General features: G+C 40.6%; 1 protein-coding gene across 1 annotated transcript in view; it reads left to right on the top strand.

Moving 5' to 3' along the window:
• Nucleotides 1-22,606, top strand: part of SORCS3 (sortilin related VPS10 domain containing receptor 3) — a 587,544-nt gene that overhangs the window by 203,059 nt on the left and 361,879 nt on the right. The gene's annotated exons all lie outside the window — the stretch shown is intronic.

The following is a 22,606-nucleotide window of genomic DNA, read 5'->3' as shown; positions in this document are numbered from 1 at the left end:
CACTCACTCTGGTTGATTCACAGATTTCCCCGACACTTATCTACTTGGCTTGAATAAAGCAAATGAACTTTACACCTGGTCAACCAAATCCTACTCCAATCCTCTATACCCATGTCCGTAATATAAATTTGATAATAACTGCCGTGTGAAACTCATAAGATGCCGTGAGGAATGCATGTGATAATAGTTGGCAAAGTGCTTTTAAATTATACGTTAAATTATAAATGACAGCTATTGTTTCCGGACTGGACTGAGTTCTAGCCATGACTCCTGCCTGACCTTTAGCAAGTTGGTTTTCCTTCCTGGACTTTCATTTTATTGTCAGGAAAATGAGGGGGTGGTGACTGATAATACTCCTGATTAAGTATTTTTGAGAATCTATTTGCATGCAAGGCCTTTGCCCTGGGGAGAGAAAATAGAGATTCCATGCTCAGACTGAGCTCGCATCAACATTATCTGGCCACAGCACAACACAGCCCTGCTCAAACACCAGTTTTGGGGTGCCACCGTCCTGGGACTCTGGCCCAGTAATGAGGGATATGGGTACTTTTCACTTCTTTTCTTTTCTTTTCTTTTCTTTTCTTTTCTTTTCTTTTCTTTTCTTTTCTTTTCTTTTTCTTTTCTTTTCTTTTTTTTTTCTTTTTGCCTTTCTTTTCTTCTTTTTCTCTTTCTTTCTTTCTTTCTTTCTTCTTTCTTCTTTTCTCTTTCTTCCTTCTTCTTTCTTTCTTTCTTTTCTTTTTTCTTTTTCTTTCTTTCTTTCTTTCTTTCTTTCTTTCTTTCTTTCTTTCTTTCTTTCTTTCTTTCTTTCTTTCTTTCTTTCTTCTTTCCTTTCTTTTCAGACATCCCAAGGGATTCGGATGCAGTTATCACATAAGACATCCCTGGGGAAGTCCTCCAGTGCAGGAAGAAAAGGGAGGGTGAAGCAGCTAGTTACTTGTGCTGACCCTCCTTTTAGGGTGTCTGGGTTTTTGATGAGCTCCGTTTCTTGAACTCCAGATCCTCATGTGTGTGTCTCCTGTGCTTGCCCAAATGTGCACAGGCACGCCCACTCCACACACCATTACAAACAATATGGGTTGCAAAGTTTGTTTTCTGAAAAGCACAATATGCTGGAGTCTTGGCAGAAGGAAGATTGTGTTATGTGCTGAAAGCATTATCATTTGCCATGCGTGAAAGCTTATGGCTAGAGGGACAGATACTCCATTTGCAAAATGTGATTTATAATCATGTGCGTGCGTGCACACACACACACCCATATACTTGAATATGCTCCCACACAACAAATGTGTTAAGAAAAGAGAAAAGAAAGATCCAAAGAATCCTCACCCTCTGTGCAGCAGTAGGCAGGGGATGCCAGTGTGTCAGTCATTCTCACGAGGAGAGCTTTTACTTCTTGTTTTCAAAACTAGCAGAAAATAGAAAGAGAGCGAGGGCTTCTGAGACAGAAATGCAGTCAGGGGTGTGGAATGCTGAATTGCATGTCCTGGACCCACTTGCCCTCAGTGGATGAGACCTCTGGTTCTTTGCTTTTCCTTCATTGCTGGCCAGATTCCTCCTTACTGGGAATCTCTTCTTTCCTAAATGGAGTGGAGAGCCTGTACTCCCTTCAAGAGTGCTCCCCACTGCAGCGAGCAGGCTCTTGAGCAGTGGGGCCTAGCTCTGAGTATAGAGCAGAGTCTGTCATCAGCCCCATTTGGCTTTCACCTGACCATCTTCAGGACCACTGCTCTGCCTATCCAGAAGGAAACTGTGCATGCAAGGCATCTCCTCCTCTTTTGTAGCAGAAGCAATTGCCTTTGGTGGGTACAGCCCTGGCATTCTCTTCTGGATGCAGAAGTCATACGATCACCGTTTGCAGATGTACAATCTCTCATTTTTATTATAATTGTGGCGTATCTTTAATTTGCGTGGCCTAATGTGCTTAATCCATAATTATAAAATATGCAGCTAGCCCTTGGCCTCGTTCTGCTCTCCCACCACAGAGGCGGCTTGGTGTTTTTATTAATTTAACTTTATACGAGCTAACAGATTGTCATAAAAGAAAACAGAATTTCTCAACCAGTTCAGTTAATAGTTGTGCTTCAGTGAAGGGCTCTGTGGTATGTGTTGAACTATAACTACCTCTCTCCAGCTCTACTTGCAGTTTTTAATTGAATTTCTATCCCATGGATATCGTGTTGAAACTATTCGTCTGTTCCACTAAGTCCTTTGATATTAGACAAGTTCTTCCAGGTTATTATTATAATACAAATACTGTTAGATAGTTGATTAGCATTAAAAATTCACTGGTGTGGTGAGGCTAACACAGTAAAGGGAGTTTACCCTGCACATGGCCAAGCAGAGAAATCACATTAATAGGGGTGAGAATGTAGCCTGCTTATCTCCTTTGCTTCCTTCATCCCCCCATTCTTTGTTTGAGTGAGAGCCTTTGGTCACGCTGACAAATTGTGATAAATGACAACATAGGAGGCATTTTCAGATAGTGCTTGGCTTGAGTTTACGTATCTGCCATTCAGATCTGCCACTAAGAGGCACATGCATTCAGCTGGGTTTCTCTTTTACTTCCTTTTGCCTTTGCTGTCTTGTCTCTGGCTCATGTTGCTGTTCTAGTTGATGTTAGGCATATCTGCCACCAAGAGCTATTCTGTTAGGAGAAACATTTTAAAAGGCCTTACTCTCCTCTGAATTGTGTGCGCTGTTCCCTTTCCAGCATTTTGCCACTTCTCCTTCTTCTTCCTGATTGTTGTGGACTGACAAGCTCCCCGAAGTTTCAGGACATGTAAACCACGGGGGCCTTCTGAAAACTCCCAAGACTACTTCTCCTAATAAACGGAAGTCAACCTTATATGTAATCAGGATGAGTGAAATTGGGAATGGCTTTACTGTGTCTTCCAGCTCTGTGAAGGTGCCATTATGGAGAGTGACAACCAGCCTGCCTGTTTTTGCAGTTGTAGTGCCTAACTCCAAGTAAGCCTCACCACGCTCCTTACCATGTCCCTCGTTGTCCTTACCCCCTCCTTACCCCTGTCTTCATCATTATGTTCTTTAACACCCTCTGTGATGACTTCTCCATCCCTATTAGAAGATGCCTCCAGTGCTCTGGCCTCATTGTCTTCAGCTCTCTTAGTCAACCACCTGCTGGCATCATCAAATTTTGGTCCTCCCATCATTTTCACTGCTTGACCTATGATAACTTGAACCTTGAAATTTCCCTATTGGATCACATTATCTTATTTCTTCCATCTGCTCACACACTCTTATGCCTGCTGCATGTCTGTTTTTGAATCTATGATGTCTTCCATTTTCTCAACTGCTCCTTACCTTCAAGTTCTGAAGTCATGTATCTTCTCTACCTTAAAAGTCTGTCTTCTTCAAAGGTGAGGATCAAGCCTTCTGTAGAGACAGTGCTCTGCTTGGAATAGAGAGATGCTCAGTGAATGTTTGCCAATTGGTAGATCCTTTCTAGTCAAGAGTATCTGACCAATCAATAAGAAAATTACACTCTGACTTCTATTTTGGGATATGCATTGGCTCAAGGATGCCATCTTGACACAATACCATCATTTGTACTTTTGTTTCACAAAAGTGATAAACACAAACCGCCAGTCCCGAGTTCAAGTTCTTGCTCTCAATAAATAGTTGTGTGACACTGAGCAAATTACACCTCTTAACCTTAATTTTTTTCATCTGCAAAATGGGGCATAATGCTGGGGTCCACTTATAAAGTTACTGTGATAATTACCTTAATGAATGCTTGTAACATGGTTAGCATAATTCCTGGAATTTAGTGAACTCTTAAAAAATGATACTTATTATTACTAGGAATCATTGGCTTATCAAAGTTTCAAGCCTGTGTTTGCTTAAGATGAAGCTCTGAAATTTCAGGTTCAGCTCTGAAGTGTTGAAGAAATTTGAGTCTATAAATTGTGGCTGAGACCAAGTTGCTCTAATGAAATTCCTAGTTAGTTATTGCCTCTGGCCTGCCCATGTCCATGAGAAAATAGATGGTCTCACGGGCTCAATGGTGCATATTAGAAATGTTTCTAAATTGTAAAACCTGCACGCCTGTCTGAGTGAATAAGTACTAGGCTGATGGTCAATGCAAAGCTTTACAATGGACGTAATTATTAGTATTTTTGAATCTCTCGACCCTCTAACACTGATGGGAAAGCCTTAGAATGGCTAAATAGACTTACACAGCCAAAGAAAGGTGGCTCTTTTTCACATAACACTGCAAACATAAGTTCATAGGCTCCTAAAGTTTATTTGGGAGTTTTGAACCGTGTCTTTTTCTCTCTAGTTAGTGTTACTCTAGATGTCAAGGTTAGATGCCAATAAGTAGCAAATCGTATTTCTCACCTCGGCCTGGTTGTTAGACCTGATATTTCTTGAGAAAAACAGCAAAGCCTGCTGACAAAGGGGGACTGTGACTTCAGCTGTAAGTCACTAGGAGCAATAAACATTCCTGAAAGGGAATGTGTTCTAAGGATTGTAATCATCTCCTTTTGTAGCCAGTTTGTCTTGGATAACTGTGTCATCAGATGTTAATTACTTGCTTTGATTTTTCTGGCTGTTGGAGGGTGATGCTTATTTTAATATCATTACCCTTTATCTTTGGGTTTCTGTCCTTTCTTTTAGCTGTTAACAAATATTTTAGGTTCCAAAATATTTTAGACTTATGCAATCTCCAAATTAATCTATGGAAACATAGAAATTGCATATCAATTAAAGGCCTGTTTCCATGGGTGTGATACTACAGACTTAAAAAGAACTTCTGGTCCTTTTAGGAAATGATCACACCTCAGGTGTGATATAAAAGAGAGCCTGAGTTGGGGATTCAGAGTCTTGGATAGAACTTTCCATGGCTCCTACACTTGCTGACTATGTAGTGGAAGGGATGTCTCACGCACAGGTAGCATGGTGGCTCCTTGCTGGCATACCACATGGCCCACGCCTGGGCCGGGTCTACCTGCTCTAATCATCACACCTACTGTTTCTCAGGAACTTCCCTCACTGCTCCAACTGGTTTGCCCCCCGCCATCCAGCATGACTTGGAGCTCCCCATATTGTTGTTTTCCCTGAGATGTCTCTCTCCCTTTCCTCTCTTTGTCTTTTCTGCTTTCCATCTTTCAAAGCCCAGCCCCAGCAGTTTCAACCCACAGTGATCTGTGTGTCTGTGGGCGATTTTACTTACCCCTCAGAACCTGTTTCCTCATCCGTAGGATGGATAGTGCTATAGCTTATGTCTGATGAGGATTTAAATAAGTCAGTAGTCAGTGCACAGGTATGTGACCCATAAAAGACATTCAAGAAATATAATTTCCCACTGAGATTAATTTAGTGTATCATCACTTATCCCTTCAAGCCTGTGTGTGGGGACCTGAACCAGGCACGGGGGATCAACAGGGTAGAGATTGGTCATACTCTCAAGGGGCTTGGAATCTAAAAAAGAAAGATGTCCATTAATCATTTCCAAGGCAAGGCCTTGTAAAGGAATGCCACATGAGAGATAGAAAATAGGGTAGTTTTTAGGGTACTAAGAGGGAGGGTCCCAGAGAAGGAATCAGATACCATGGAGGATGCCCTTGCCGTGTCATGTGAAATTTTCCAAAGTTCTGAAAGGTACAAATTGTATTTCTAATACTTTGACTCTGAAAAATCCTCTTTAATCTCTGTGTTATAAAATTTGTTTTCTTAAGAGGTCTTTTTGATAATGATGTTTTTATTTTGAACAATTTTTATTTATGTATCCATGCCTTACTGTTTTCCAGAAAGGACTTCAAGTGGCCTGGTAGATTGTGACTGTCATCCGGTGCCTACGTTAACTCCAGCATTTAGGAAATACACAGATTTTTTTCAACTGCATTTGTTTATGATATTATTTTGTCTTTCTTGAGCATTAGGTCGGGTACAAGGGTATAGTCATGGAGATCTTTATGGAGAACTATATTTGTTTACCTACTCTATAGAGATGTTGTATAGGACTGTATCTCGGAACTGTGCTGTGCCCTTGGGGGTCCACATGTGGACAAGACAAGCATAGTCCCTGCCCTTGGCAAGCTGACATGCTGGTGGGAGAAGCAGCTAACAACCCGATTAGTTAATAAGCAGTATAATTACAGTTGCTAATAAATCCTGCGAAGGAGATAAATGGTGTGGTATTAGGGAAAGGAGAGTGGGAGGGCTGGGCTGTCGGGAACTTCATTAGATGAGCATTTTGGGCAAAGGACTTTGTCACGGAAAGTGCGTGATGTTCCAGAAGATTCAGTCAAAACCTGCAAAGAGTTCGAACTCTTGCCTCCCCCTTATTTCTTGTCTTTAACTAAAAATGTGTGTGTTTGTGCATGTGCACATGCATGTACATGTCTATACCAGGAAAAGATGTTCACGAGAGAAAAAAGTGAACTCTTCCCTTCAAAGAATGTTAAGTAATTTGGTTTATAGGATGAAATACTATATTACCATTCAAGTGACTTCACAAATGTTTTAAAATAACGTGATGAAATACACGTGAGGAAGTTAGTTAAATCGTGTAGGTTGGAATGTAAGTACGTAGAATTATACCATCATCAATCATGCTTCAGTCTCTGGGGAATACACTCTGTGTGCTCCAGATATGGAGGGTTTTCATACAGGGCTTAGAGAGAATGGCATCATTTGCTGGAAGGGCTAGCAACATAGGTGGGGGATGCCACCCCTGACGCAGCCTACGTTGTCCTAATGGATATCTTTTAAGGGCTCAGCCTGAAGCTATGACAAATCTCCAGGAACCTCTAGGAAGCCAACCTATTCCATCAGTTTCCATTGGTAGAATCAGTGGTTTCCAAGGATGGCTTCATGATACAAGAGACTGTTCAGAACAGGTTTTTTTTGTTTTGTTTTGTTTTGTTTTGTTTTGTTTTGTGAGATTTGTGCCGCATGCAAGGACTCAATTTTGGAAAGTTTTAGGATGGACAGACTCCAGCGGGTGGTCATCATGTCCATCATGTCAGTTTCCTGTTGCTGCCGTAATAAGTTACCAGGGATTTAATGGCTTAGCACAAGTTTATTATTTTACAGTTCTGTGTGAGAGAAGTTAGACACAGGTGTCATGGGTCTAAAATCAAGGTGACAGCAGGCTGTGCTCTTTTCTGGAGGGTCTGGGGAAAATGTGCTGCCTTGCCTTTTCCAGCTGCTAAGGCTGCTTGTATTCTTTGGCTCATGGTTCCCTTCCTTCAGTTTTAAAGGCAGCAGTGGCAACCAAGTCTTTCCCATGTTGTATCTCTGAATCTACCAGGCTGGGAAAAGTCCTCCACTTTCAAGGACTCATTTGATTAGTTTAGGCCCACCTGGTAATCCAGGAGACTCTTCCTATCTCAAGATCTGTAGTGAACTGCATCTACAAAGTCCCTTTTGCAAGTGATATATTCCCAGATCCCAGGGATTAGGGCCTGGATATCTTTGGGGACCATTATTCTGCATAGCAATGTACATGAAAATGATCCAGGCCACCACCGGCCCATTGTCTAACACATGCATTTGCCTAACTTTCACAAAGGTACCTCCTGTAGTTGGACGTGGACCCTTGACGAGAAGATGGAGCCTGCATGCGAATTTGAGAATTTACCCCTTCCACTGAACAGATATGGCTCTGAGCTGAGGTTTCCAGACCACCTAACAGAATAGAGATTGGGTTTCAGACCATTTTTTACCCTCAGCAGGATGTTCTTCACCTGTACAACACTATACAAAGTCCTCGGCAAGGTTAAGGAATAGAAACATCTAGAAGAAGGGTGTTGAAGGTTATTGGATTTCACTGCCACTTCATTCTCAGGATGGTGGGGGTGGTGATGGTCAACCTGGCTGATACCCTGGGGCAGATGAGGATCCCACAGCTCAAACTCTTCTCCCCAGGGCCCAACCCACCCTGGATTCACTTCCTTATACTTCAACCTGTACTTTAAAAAAATTATAAATCACCTCTTCAGCCAGGCTATAAGTTCCTGGGGGACAGCAAGCCTACCTTGTCTTCTCCTTACATTCCCTATAGCCTAACCTGATTATTAGATGCTTAATGACACGTGTGGCCTAAATGAGCCAGTGACTGAAATAAAACATGATGTGGGTTGTAAAAGATCTTTGAGGCTTACCAACACATGCTGTCATGCTCCTCTTCTTATGGTCATACAGAGAAAAGTATCAGACATCAGTTCATCTTCCTTCCCTGAGCACTTCTTTCTTCTGTGGGACCTCCCTCCCTCTCCAGGGGCTGCTCCTGGCTCTCTGCCTTGCCCTTGCTCTGTCCAAATCTGCTGGCTGGTCTTGATGCTCAAGTATGACTGAGTTTATGACTGTAACCTGCCTTTCAGTGACAAATGCCTTCAATGACTAATTACAGAACAAAGTCTTTACTTTGTGTTAGGATTATTGTCAGAGCAGGAGGGAGAAGCATCTTGAGGTCAGGAGCTTCCTTGGTCCCTCGAACATCCTATCACATAAGTTGTCACTTCCTTCACTATTTCCTCTAACAGCCACCCTCCAGCCCCACCCATGGGGAAGAGGCATTCTTGCAGAACATTTGAGCACATTCTCCAACCTCAGATTAGAAATTCTGCTTTCCCCCTGTGGGGCCTCCCTGCCTTGCTCGATAGCATTATAAATGCAGATAAGCAGGGAGGTGGCCCATGTCTGTGGGGTCATTAGTGAAAAGATCACCATCACACACAGTTCACTCTATAGTGGGAATGTCATGATGTGAGCCACAATTGGATTCCAAAACCATGTTTGTCACTCTATATGCAGGGGAGAAAGAGATTAATATTTCAAAATTCCCAAGATGGTCCTCTGAATCTGACTCACTAAAATATACCATCTCTGTAGTCCGAAAGAAATGCCTTGAAGTTGAAACCATGATTATTTGCTCCAACTTCTGCGTCACTTATGCAGCAAAGTATGAAAAAAGAGTTACACTCTTTGGTTACATCACTAAACCCACGTTTAATGCAGGTTTAAAAGGACAGCTGCTAGTTTAGTGGTCCCCCCAATCATTACAAATGCACGGAGGGTTAGCAGCTGTGCAATAGCTATGTGCAGCATACAAAAGAGATAGGAATAAGGGTAAGTGCATAGAGATTGTAGTTTAATCTCCCGGAATATTTCTACTGATCAATTACTGCAGCATAGTAGTGTGCAGTTGTCCCCTTTAAACCAAAATGGCCCTCCAGCTCTGTGCATTGCTGGGGGAAAGAAATGGGAAAGAAATGTGTTAGAAATGCATAAAGCAATACTTTGTAATCAGAATATTAACATTTTGATTGAATTGATGGAGCATTTAAATGGAAATATTCAATTGCAAAGACCAAACTTAGGAGGGAACCTACAACACGCAGACAGAATTTGAGCCTTTTTTCTTGATTAAAGTGAATTCTTTTAATAGAGAAAAGAGTAACAATCTAAAGAACTTCATATTAAGAATACAAGGGTGGGCAGTGTTCATTTTTCAATTGCTTATATTTAAATATAGATAAGTACACACATTGGCAGCTCTAAAGGCAAAGTCTTTGATTTACTGATGATTGAAGAACTATATAGTAGTTTTATCAAGAACCTAGCAGAGTGACTGAGCAGAAAGGCCCTGGAATGTGGTGTGCTATCAGATTTGGATGCTAGCACTTGCCTCCATTCCAAAGGAGCTACTATAGTGTTGGCCAAGGCACCTTGCTGTCTGAGCTCAGTTTTTCTCACTGGTAAAATGGGAGGAACAATACTTACCCTAAGGAATTCACATGGTTTTCATGTGGACTGAATGGGGTAAAAGCTGTTTGTATTTTTAGCAGCCAGCTGGCAGGCATCTCTGTTCCGAGATGGGAAAAAGTCAGTCCCCAAATGGGATCTGAAGCCAGAGGTGCGTAGCTGCTCAGTGGATGCATACTATGATTTAGAAGGAAGATTCTCCTTTGAAATAGTAGATTCTCCTCTAAAGGGCTTTAGCAGATCACATTCTCTGATCAGTACACCAGTTTTTTAGAATAGAGGAAAAAAATCTGAATTTTCCTTTGCGACAAATTGTGGGTTGAGATCCACCTGATTCATTTTCTACCTCTGCTTTGTTCTCAACCTGGCTATGAAATGCCCAGATTTATTATACAGGTGGTTCCCAAGTTACTTTTTTGTTTGTTTGTTTGTTTATTTGGCTTCGATGCATGATCAAAAAAGTAGGACTAATTCCCTGGTCAAAAGGAATTCCTTGGCACTAGACGCTTTTAGAACAGAACCATTCCATTATTTGGAATGAGAAAGAAAAAAATGGCTATTAGAGCATCAGGTCATGAAGCAAGTATCCTCAGAATACCTAAGGGTTTGAAAGGAAATCCTGGTAAATATGGCCTCCTTGTTTGTGATGAGGAAGGAACATCATCGTCTACATCTGCAGAATTCTACAGAATCATTTTACAAATAAACTGAGGCCCAAAGAAAGAAAGCACATTTTGTTTAGGGAAGAAGCATCCAAATGGCCACTCCCTTGCTCATAAAATACACTGAGATTTGTATATTTCCTTGGATAACTTTCCAATTTGGTGCTGCCCTGTTCATATTATCATAGCCTGTTCCAATTTCCCCATCCATGGCCCTCTCCAAGCCACAGCTTGGGATGAGAGAATCACAGGAACTAGTGAACATTTGGACTAGAAAAGAGTACTAATTCATTATTTCATTGTTGCCCAGTGTTTCTCCTCTTGACCCCTCTCTTCTGCTTCAAAGAAAATGCTTCTGATTTCCAGTGAAGTATACAAGAAGGTTTCGTGGTCCTTAGGAGACCAACATCATGGAATTACATGGAGAAAGGGCACACATTTTAAGGTTACAAGAGGCCATACCATCTGCTTGGTTAGTTCTCAGTAAGGGGCTTCATTTTTCTATTCCAGAGTGAACCAATGGGTGTGGGGAACTTTCCTGGACCTCGTTAGGTCTGGCTGCCACAAGATCTGGGGAGCTCAGGAGTTTCCACACTGGGGTGAGGAGGTTTGACAGCAGAGGCGGGAGGGCATCTACAGGAAAGAGCCACCTAATTAATCATAGGCTATCAGAGCCCATCAGCAGAAAGAGTCTCTGAGGTCTTAACGACCCCCTTCAGTAATGTAAAAAATCAACTTGGTATGACTTCATTTTCTTAGAGACACATGATTGATCTGGCTATTGGTGAATGGAGACACTGCAGCTTCTTTCCGTAGATGGTGTCGTTAGATGAAAAGATTAAGTGCCTTTGCGCGGAGACTGTGAGTGATTCACTGGCAATGAAGGGAAGATAAAGAAAATCCTGAAATATGTATTTTTAAAGGCAGAATCTTCAACTTTACCTCATTTATTAGCATCGTGAAAAGCTTGGTGGAGAGGCTGAGCTAAGAAAAATGGCTTTTTGGGTCAAGTCTTTCAGGGATGTTCTATAAAACAGCCAGCTGGGGCTAGTCTAGGTGGGGAATGTCTAATTTCTTGTTGGTGATCCTATGGAGCATTTCAGGACTCTGAAAAGAAGTGGGGGTCTTTTTACTTGGAGCATCTTAAGTTTCGTGGAGCCAGATTGGGGCAACTCATTTTTTTTTTTTAATTCCAAGGAGGCTGGGAGGTGGATTTGTTAGAGTGGCCCCTGAAACTGATACTTTGCCTTTCCCAAGAGTTCCTAGACTTCCTGTAGAAGGCATGACACCTTTTCTTTAGGTAGCCAATAACTACACCTTTAGTTCCTTCTGTGTGTGAACTGTGGGGACCACCCTCTCTCTTTTTTCGTAGATTCTACTGTTGGGTTGGGGATAATGGCTGACAGTACAGAACTATGAAATGTGTAGCGCCAGGCCCTTGCTGTTGACTGCTGGATTGTGTAAAATGCAGTAACATGTGAAAAGTACCTACAACATTTTCTGACTCAAGTAAATAATAAGTGTAGTTATTATTATGATTAAAATGTGTATGGATTAAAAGTCAAGGATTACCGAGTCAAGTCAAGGATTACAGAGTCAAATATACAGAGAAGAATAAATGGGTAAAGTAGGACAGGTACTACAGAGTGGTTGGACCTGTGGTCAACAAAAGCATTTGTATCCCCTCAGAAATCATTCAAGTTCAGATTTTTAAGTACTTGCTCAGGAAGACTTAGCTCAGAAGCTTCCAATTTGCAACCCTACAGATGATACAGATCTTTGGAGAAGAGATAATTGAGTGCACATTATGCTTTGATCACTTCATTCACACATGGAGGGATTACCACCTACTAGGTTATGCTGGAGGAGATAAAATGATAAATAAGACCTGACAAATTATAAAGCAACCCAACATCTAGGATCTGTGATGTAAGTATCAATATGTTCTATGAGAGACCTGGAAATATACTACTGTGAAGTCCAGAGAGATGATAGGACAGTGGACTTTGGATATTGGGTTAAGGATGCAGTCAGCAGAATTCAGGGAGCTGTTGAAGGGTTTGCAGTGTCTGTATGAGGATTAGATATGAAAGCTAGGATAAATAATCTGATGATACTGTATGAGGTGTATGTGATGGGTTGGTCTTAGAAAAGAAGGACAAGTTTCCATTGGGTATAGACAGAAAGTGAGTTTTTCAAGAAGTAAAATGGATACAAAATCCATCACACTTCATAGAATGTCCTGGTGTTAAGGAAAAGTAAATATTTTCAAAATAGAGTATCGAACTCCCATAAGTAGTAATTTGGTTGAAATAAACATGGTGCCCATCAGCAAAGCTCTCCAGAATCTGGCCCTATATATATATATATATATATATATGTTTCTAGCCTTTTTTTCTTCCATGTTCCTCCAGGCGTGCTTGCTCCCAATCATAGTAGACGGAGATGGGTTTCTTTTCCCAGAGTGTCCCTTGATCTTTTGCTTATAGTTTATTTTCTTACACCATTTCTTCTACCTCATTGAAGTTTGTAGGAGATCGGGAAATTGTGGGTAGACTGGTAATAAATTTGTAAGTCAGTATTTTTGACAAAGAGTTACTGAGAATCCACTAGGTGCCTGCCATCATGCCAGAGGCTGGAATGCTATGACCAGGCTGCTCCAAACCAGGCTGAGGCAAGGGAGACCAATGTGCTGCTCACCCACGCAGGAAGCATTGTTGCCATGTCTCTTTACCAACGCCCATAGTTACAGCCAAGTGGGCTGCGGTCTCCCATGTCAAGGGTGTTTCTTCACTGTGCATTCTGGAATTAGGCATTTTGGCCTTTATCAGGGTCATGTTCAGAAAGATCTCAAGGACAGCAGATTTCAGTTTATTCTGCCAAGGAGATCGAGTCGCTTTCTGGGGCATATACACTTGAGTTTCAAGAGCACAAGAAGCACTTTAGAGATGTTCAAAACATTCCTTTCTATTCCACAGGCTCTGCTGTGTAGGTAGTCCTTGTGGCAATATAGTCTTAAGTACTCAGGAGGACTTTTAAAGTATATTTTTATGTATTTTAATTTTGTTAGGATTAGAAAAATGTTAATGGACATCACTTTGTAAAAATACTTGCAGGGTATTAAGACTCAGAAGAAAACGGTTCTCCTTCAAATATAAAATTCATAACCAAGAAATGACTTTTTCTGTTTCTTTTTACTTCTCTCCCAACCCCATGCTACCCTACTTACATGAGATATATTGTGTAAAGCAGGTAAGATCCCTTTATCCTGGGAAAGTTTTGGGTACACCTTAGTGTTTTCTAAACTTTTTTTCCTTTCGTTCCTAATAGTTCCAAGAATTTCTCTTGGCTCATAGGATTTGAAGCTGAATATCAATGACAGCAATGTCAACAGAATGGTTAGAAAAGAACAAGGGAGCCTGGGCGACTTAGTCAGTTAAGTGTCCATCTCTGGATTTCAGTGCAGGTCATGAGATCCAGCCCCACATTGGGCTCTGAGCTCCCTCTCCCTCTGCCTCACTCCCCTCATGCCCCATCCCTTTAAAATAAATAAATAAATCTAAAAATAAGAGAGCATATTTACATCTATTCTGTGTGATAGGTTGTTTGGTAATGTTCTTCTTCTTCTTTTTTTTTTTTTTTGGTAATGTTCAAAGTAAAGCAGGAACCTCATAGCCAGAGAAGACATCCTAGGTGTTCCTCCCATTTAGCAGATTGAAAAACTGAGGGTCTGGAAAGATCAGGCGATAGTGTCATAGATACCCCAGATAGGTAGCAGTTGTGTGAGGACTAGAGTTTATGTTTATTGGCTCCCTATTCCATAGTCTTTAAATGCATCTTTAATAATTTTTTTTGAGTAAAAGTAACTTGATTACTTGATTCATAGTTTTTTTAATAATAAATTTATTTTTTATTGGTGTTCAATTTGCCAACATACACAATAACACCCAGTGCTCATCCCGTCAAGTGCCCCCCTCAGTGCCCATCACCCATTCACCCCCACCCCCCACCCTCCTCCCCTTCCACCACCCCTAGTTCGTTTCCCAGAATTAGGAGTCTTTATGTTCTGTCTCCCTTTCTGATATTTCCCACACATTTCTTCTCCCTTCCCTTCTATTCCCTTTCACAATTATTTATATTCCCCAAATGAATGAGAACATATAATGTTTGTCCTTCTCCGATTGACTTACTTCACTCAGCATAATACCCTCCAGTTCCATCCACGTTGAAGCAAATTTGTCATTCCTAATGGCTGAGTAATATTCCATTGTATACATAGACCACATCTTCTTTATCCATTCATCTTTCGATGGACACCAAGGCTCCTTCCACAGTTTGGCTATTGTGGACATTGCTGCTATAAACATCGGGGTGCAGGTGTCCTGGCGTTTCATTGCATCTGAATCTTTGGGGTAAATCCCCAGCAGTGCAATTGCTGGGTCGTAGGGCAGGTCTATTTTTAACTCTTTGAGGAACCTCCACACAGTTTTCCAGAGTGGCTGCACCAGTTCACATTCCCACCAACAGTGCAAGAGGGTTCCCTTTTCTCCACATCTCTCCAACATTTGTGGTTTCCTGCCTTGTTAATTTTCCCCCTTCTCACTGGTGTGAGGTGGTATCTCATTGTGGTTTTGATTTGTATTTCCCTGATGGCAAGTGATGCAGAGCATTTTCTCATGTGCATGTTGGCCATGTCTATGTCTTCTGTGAGATTTCTCTTCATATCATAGTTTTATACAATGGGGTTGGAATGGAGGCTTTGATTTGGGGGCGTTCCTGTATGGAGGCAGCAAAATCTATTTTGATCCCTTTCTCATCAGTGGCTCTAAAATGCTTATTCAAGTGCTGCTTCTCTCTTTTCAGTTTTCCTGGAAATTGAATTTGCATACCTTTGTTAAAATGATAATTGATGAATTCATTCCATTTACTTTATGGACTTAATTTTATACTTCCATTTGTTTAGAATAGGCACATACATGGAATATGCCCCGAGGCCACGTAAGCAGTAAATTATATATATTTCTATAATTTGCATTACATGTACAATACATATCTAATATGTATATACATTGTATATACAATATACATACTGTTTATAACCTAATTATATATAATAGTATATATAATATACAAATATATTACATGTATATGTACATGTGTATATGCATGTATTTTTTCCCTAACATAGATTTGGAATTAAAATCCTTTAGGTAAGTCAAGATAATTGCTAGGTGTCTACTGAAAGCGGCATGTGATTTAGAACCTATTTGCCATTGTGTGATTTGTTTAAATTAATATGTAAAATTTGTAACATAGTGGAAAATTTTTTTCCCTGGATTTCCTGAATAAAATGTTTACTTTTATCTATGGTGACAGGTTTCAGGCTTGCTTAGAGAGTTTTTCTTTTCTTTCTCTTGTCTTCTCTTTTCTCTTCTTTTCTTTTTTTTTTTTCTCTTCACAGTTTACCCACCACTTCTTCATTCAATTTTTTGAGTAATCTGAGTGGAACACATGCAGGTTACCCACCTGTCTGTGAGCTCAGTTGTGGTACAGGTTGACAGAATTTTTCAAAAAGAATATTTGGGTAGGAGGATCTGGGTAAGCTTAGCGATTCAAATTTCTTTGTTTAGCAAGTAATTTAATGAATACCTCACTAAGCATAGTAGGGAAAATATTTATTCTGGAGTGTCTCTTTTATAGGAATTTATTATTTAGTTGGGGAGATAAAGGATGCACATAATCAGTAATTATATGAGAATTTAAAGCCCTCTTTGAGCAAGTGGCATAGACACTTCACTGTATAATAATGCCAAAGAACTTCAGAATAAAAAAACATTCGTTGTGGGCTGGTTGGGAGCTGCTTGGGTGAGGGCTGAAAGGATGGTTAGGAAAGAGCTGGGCAGAGAGGAGTCATGGGAAACATTCTAGAAAGAGGTAGAGCAGAAGCGAGGGCTTGGGTCGGAAATGAGCATGGCTTTGTGGGAGTCTTGGATTCATTCAGTTCTGCTGGTGTGGAGTGGGACTGCAGGGGAATTACCAAACAGACGCAGACATGGAGAGTGGGAAAGTGGAGATGACAGAGGCTTTCAAATTTCCAGTGACAAGAGTTGGTATGCTCCTGTGGGCTTGTTACATAGAATGCCACTCCTAGACAGGAGTCCAGTTATAGGAAGGGGTAGAGCTGCTCTGGGTCAGGTTGCTGAGTGCTTACCTGAGGATTTTCCCTCTGCCTCAAGGTCTCCAGGTGGTAATATTGATGGTGTGTGGCTCCTATCCAGAATTTCATTGGATCCCATATGAACTGGATTATTTACAAACGGTACCACTTTTGAGAATCATGCTTACCTCTTCTGCATCTTTGTTACTTTATTGTCTTACTCATGTGTCTGTGGATGTTGTAAGTTCTGCATCTGTCGTGATTTACAGTGGCCAGATGCACATGGACTGTCCAAGTACAAATGCTTGCACATTTAGTGCAAGGCAGGCCACCTCTCTTATCTCCAGAACCTCCCAGCAGCATGGGGAGTAGCAAGCCCACGGACACAGCATGAGGCCAATGAGAGTGCTTCTAAGAGTTTGAGTTTATGGTCTGCTTTTTGGCAGGTGGCTGGGAAGCTGTGCTTTCCCCCAGGACCTCTTTTCCTCTTGCTTGCAGCATTGAGACATCATAGATTTCTTTTAGTGAGCATTGTAAAAATGTTCCCCTTCCTTTCACTTTTTAGAGTCTCATACAATTGTAACAGTTAACCTCTTTTAAACGATTTTACTCTGACTTTTATTCCCCTGCTACTGAGAATAAAACTGAAAATTAAACGTTGAAATCAAATCCATAAATCCCTAGCTACCACCAGTGCAAAGTGACTGGTCGAGTGGTTGGACCAAGAGCCTCACGTGCCAGTTGAGCCCAAGGATTGCTCTCACTTGTATTTTCCTGCAGAGAACATCAGACCCTGTGGCGTTCAGGGAGAAATGCAAAAAGGCCCAACCCTTGTTTTCTATGTTTTGCAAACATGTGCTCTATACATACTACCTGTGACAAGAGAGGATGTTGTCTATTCTTCTTTGATCTTAAATACCCCTCTACCACTCAACATTTTCTTTGTGTGGAGTCGGCTTGAATAAATGCAATCAGAAAACCTCACAAATGACAAGAAATTTGGAGATTACCTTTATCCAAGCCCAGAGGTTATATTTAAAATACTAAGGAGTTAATAGCAATTAGTCAGAGTAGACAGAGGTTGCAGGGTAAGGAGACACCATGGTGTACAGATGTTACCCTTTTAGCTTCCAAGTTGAAGAAGATTCTGGGGGAAATGGGAAGGATGGCTGGGAGATGTTTGGGGGCCTGGGGCATCAACAATTTATCAAATTCCATTATTTTAACATTATTATGGTTGAATATTAGCCCTGTCTGTGTCTCATTATATCACATATATTTTGCAATTCTATTAGCAGATGTAAACATTAGGAATGTTCTGTCTGCTGGAAAGATTGAGTACTTTATAATTATGAAATGGTCTTCATAATCCATGGTAATATACTTTGTTCAGAAACTACAGTTTCTTATGTTAGTGTAGCAATTCCAGATTTCTCTTGATTGTTACATCTTTTCCTACCATTTTGCTTTTAATCTATTTGTGTCTTTATATTTAATGCATTTCTTATAGACATCATAGGTGGGTCTTGCTTTTTATCCAATATGACTCTGTGTCTGCCTTTTGGAATGTTTAGACCATTTACTTTTAATTTGATGATCGAAATATTTGGATTTAAGTCTGTTACCTTATTCTTTGTTTCCTACCTGTCCCGTTTTTCCCTTGTTCCATTTTTTGCTTTTCTTCCTCATTTGGATTGAGGTTTTGTTGTTGTTGTTATTTCATTGTACCTTCTTTTTTTTTTTTGGCTTATTGGACATAACTCTTCAAATTGTGTTATTTTGGTCCTTGCTTTTGGGTTTATGGTACATGCCTTAAAATGTTCACAGTCTAGACTCAAGTGACATTTTACCATCTCACATATGGTGTAAGAACCTTATGACAGCATATTTCTATTTTTCCCATTCTAGCCCTTGGGCCATCGTGGGCACACATTTTATCTCTACATATGTTATAAACCTCACAATGTGTTGCTATTATTTTTGCTTTAACAAAGAGATTTTTTTTTAAAATCATTTATTCATTTGAGAGAGACAGAGAGAGCATGAGTGAGGAGAGGGGCAGAGGGAGAGAGAGAGGAAAAAGCAGACTCTCTGCTGAGCTCAGAGCCTGCCCTGGGATCCTGACCTGGGCCAAAGTCAGACACTTAATGGACTGAGCCACTCAGGTGCCCTTTAACAAAGGAGTTTTTAAAAAGAGTTTTATTTATTTATTTTTATTTTTTTATAAATTTATTTTTTATTGGGGTTCAATTTGCCAACATATAGAATAACACCCAGTGCTCATCCCATCAAGTGCCCCCCTCAGTGCCCTTCACCCAGTCACCCCCACCCCCTGCCCACCTCCCCTTCCACCACCCTTAGTTCGTTTCCCAGAGTTAGGAGTCTCATGTTCTGTCTCCCTTTCTGATATTTCCCACTTATTTTTTCTCCTTTCCCCTTTATTCCTTTTCACTATTTTTTATATTCCCCAAATGAATGAATCAGAGGAAAGACGGACAGTTATCCATATAGTTGCCATTTCTTTGATTTTCATTCCTTTGTGTAGATCCAGATTTCTATCTGGCATCATTTTTTGTTTGTTTCTTTCTTTTTCATTCAGTACTTTGAAAATATTGCTTCACTTTATTATCTGCTGTCATATATATATATCTTTGCTGTACTCTTTGTGATATATCTTTTTTTCTCTGTATTTTTATATCTTTATTACCGGTATTAAGCAATTTGATTATGATGTGCTTTGATGTTGTTTTATTCATGATTCTTGTGCTTGGGAATTTTTGTGTTTTTTGGATGTTGGTTTATAGTTTTCATTACATTTTGAAAATTTTCAGCCATTATTATTTCAACTATATTTGCCTCCCCCTTACTCCCTGTCCCCACCCCCCCATTTCCTTTGGGGACTGTAATTACATTTGATGTACTATAGCACACTGATGTTCTATTTATGTTTCTCCAGTTTTTTTTCTGTATTTCATTTGTACAGTTGCTATTATTTTGGTTTCCATTTCACTTGCCTTCAGTGTTGAATTTGCCATAAATCTCATTTAGCTCAGATATTGTAGTTTTCATCTCTGGAAGTTTGATTTGTGTCTGATTTTTATGTCTTTCAAAAATATAATTAACATGTACACTTTTTCCTGGCTTCTTGAACATATGGAATATAGTTGTAATAACTGTTTTAATGTCCTTTTTACTAATTCTATCATTTGTGTTATTTCTGAGATGGTTTTGAATAAGATTTCTCAACAGTTTTAATATTGGCATCTTGGGTTGGCTAATTTTTAGTTATTGCAGGATTTTCTTTGTGTTGTAGAATATTTAGTGAAATCCTTATTCTCCACCCACTAGATACCAGTAGCATCTTCAGTCTTGACAATTAGAAATTTCTCTAGACGTTGACTAATGTTCCCTGGTAGGAGGGGGTGAGAAATCACCTTAGCTGAGAACTAGCAGTTTAGATTGATTGTTTTTTTCTCCGCATTATGGGTTATATTTTTATGCTTTTGTCATGCCAAATAATTTTTCATTTGATGCCAGCTATTACAATTTTTATCTTACTGGGTGCTAGATGTTTTTGAATTCCTAGAAATATTGGTGGGCTCTGTTCTGGGACACACTTAAGTAATTAGGAATTAGTAATTCTTTTAAGAATTTTAAGTAATTCACCTGAATTCTTTCAGGTGTTATAAGGCTTTAAAAGGTGGCATCAGATAGCATGTTGCTTAGGTCTAATTTTGCCCCACTACCGAGGCACAACTTTTATGAGGTATTTTCTTTGGTACTCCATGAAGGTCACCACTCTGGCCAGTGGGAACACTAAGCAGGATTGACCCTGTGTGACCTTCTCGGATTGTTCTGTAATCCTTTCAGGTGGTTCTTTCTCCAACCATGGGTGGTTTCTTCATATGCATGAGCTCATTAATCAGGCAATGAAGACAATGAAGGAGACCTGAGGGGGATCCTCTGCATTCTCTTGAGTTCTCTCTGCTGATTTACTGGCTCTCCTCCAATGCTCTTTCTTGCAACCTCGAGCCACCTTTGCCTGCCCACACTCTCCATGGTATCAGCTTCACTCAGGTAGATTACTGGGCTTCACTGAAGTTTCTTTCCCTGCATGTGGCCTGGAAATCTCTGCCCTGGTCTGGGACAACTGAAAGGCTAGCTTCATTTGCTTCTTGCTTGTCAGGCCTCATTGGTCTTCATTACCTGATGTCCAATGACTTGAAGACAATTGTTTTTATATATTTTATTTATTTTTTAGTTGTTTCATATGGAAAAGTAGATTCAGTCTTGGTTACTCCATTATGTCCAAAATCAGAAGCATCTATACCAGGACTTCTGGGTGCTCAGAGGTTGAGTGTCTGCCTTTGGCTTGGGTTGTGATCCCAGGGTCCTGGATTTGAGTCCTGCATTGGGTTCCCTGCAGGGAACCTGCTTCTCCCCTCTGCCTATGTCTCTGCCTCTCTCTGTGTGTCTCTGATGAATAAATAAATAAAATCTTAAAAAAAAAAAAAAGGCATCTGTACCTTACTTTATACCTGATAGAACCAAGGTCAGAAGACGTGAGTGTGTACTGAGGTTTACTCAGCCAGTTTAGAGGCAGACTAGGCCCTGGTTCCCAGACTTCTTTCTTCCTTGTTTGTGCTCTTTTAGCCAATTTCACACACTGCAAGTACTGACTCCAAAGGCAATGACTTGACATCTGGATCTTTGGTGACAAGATTTAAATCCCAAATAGAGAGAAGTTCCTAGAATCTCACTGCCTCTTCTGTGCTCCTTATTTGTTAAGTGCATTTTTCTGTAGACAGGGTTGTGACCCCTGGGAAGAAGATGTAGACTGTGTGTCGGCATGAATATTTTGTGAAGATTCTTGTTTTAAGTTTTAGAACTTTATACTATTTGATGTTGTAAGAATATATACTGGATTGTTGATGTGTCCCTTTAAAAAATTATAGCTTGATGATTATGATGTCCATTCAGGGTTCTATCAATCTCTAGTGTTAGGAAACTTAGATTTTAAGTGTAGAAAACCTTAGTAATAATGGACTAGCTCAGCACCGTGTTGAGGGAGATGAATCAGGCTGGTTGGGATTAGGTACTATTTTGGCTGAGGGATTTTGCAAAATGACAAGTCTTACATGTGAACTCTTAGCAAATCAAGATCAATAAAAATATCTCCAACATGACTGACCATTCTTTTTCTTTTTTAAGATTTTATTTTTAAGTAATCTCTACACATGGGGCTTGAACTGACAACCCTAAGATCAAAAGTCACATGCTCTACCAATTGAGCCAGCTAGGCGCCACATGACTGACCATTCTGTTCTGGGCATGTTAGTTCTCCCTGTAAGCTTCTACAGAGATCTCTCCCTGCTTGAGACATAGGACAGCGTCTGTGTTCATTCCTCCCTCCACTTTGTGTCCTTGATGTGAAATGTGAGGCTGGGCCACAGAGTGTGCTCTTACCACTTGTCTTTCTCTCCTTTGTTCACTTTCTTAAATTGGTCAGCCTCATTCCTGCCCCTGGGCCCTGACATGTGCCTTTCCTGCTGTAGTGCTTGGGTACTCCACATGCCTTTTGCTCTAGGTCCAGTGTCCATGGCATCTTCTCTTAGAAAACATTTGTTCCCACCCGTCTCTACCATAGTTGCTCTTCATTTCCTTCAGCGTGCTCCTTAATTTCCATTTTTGAATATACTTATTATTAGCATGCTAGCCCACTGTGTTTTTTTTCCTTCCCACTTTAGGTTGTGAGCTTCACGCGAGCTGCAATTTTGTTTGCTTTATCACTTGTGGAGTGGCTGATTTGCACCAAGCACAGTGGGAAGGCAGAGGGCTCACACTTTGTGTTTGTGAAATAGGATCATGATGGAAAGCTGATGTAGATACGCAGTTGGTACCTGGGGAGTTGAATCTCCGAGAGCGGTGAGTCACTCTCTCGGGCATCGCCCAGTACCAAGCATGACCTCGCTGATGACAGCGGCCTCTCGCATCCAGTCCCCACGCTGTCTGCCTTGTCGGTTCTGGCCTTCAGAACAAGGGAGTCACCCAAGCT

This window comes from Vulpes lagopus, chromosome 2, assembly GCF_018345385.1.
Source record: "Vulpes lagopus strain Blue_001 chromosome 2, ASM1834538v1, whole genome shotgun sequence".
In the NCBI taxonomy this organism is placed as follows: domain Eukaryota; kingdom Metazoa; phylum Chordata; class Mammalia; order Carnivora; family Canidae; genus Vulpes; species Vulpes lagopus.
Note: the sequence above shows the minus strand (reverse complement) of the source record. Positions and strands in the feature narration are given on the sequence as shown.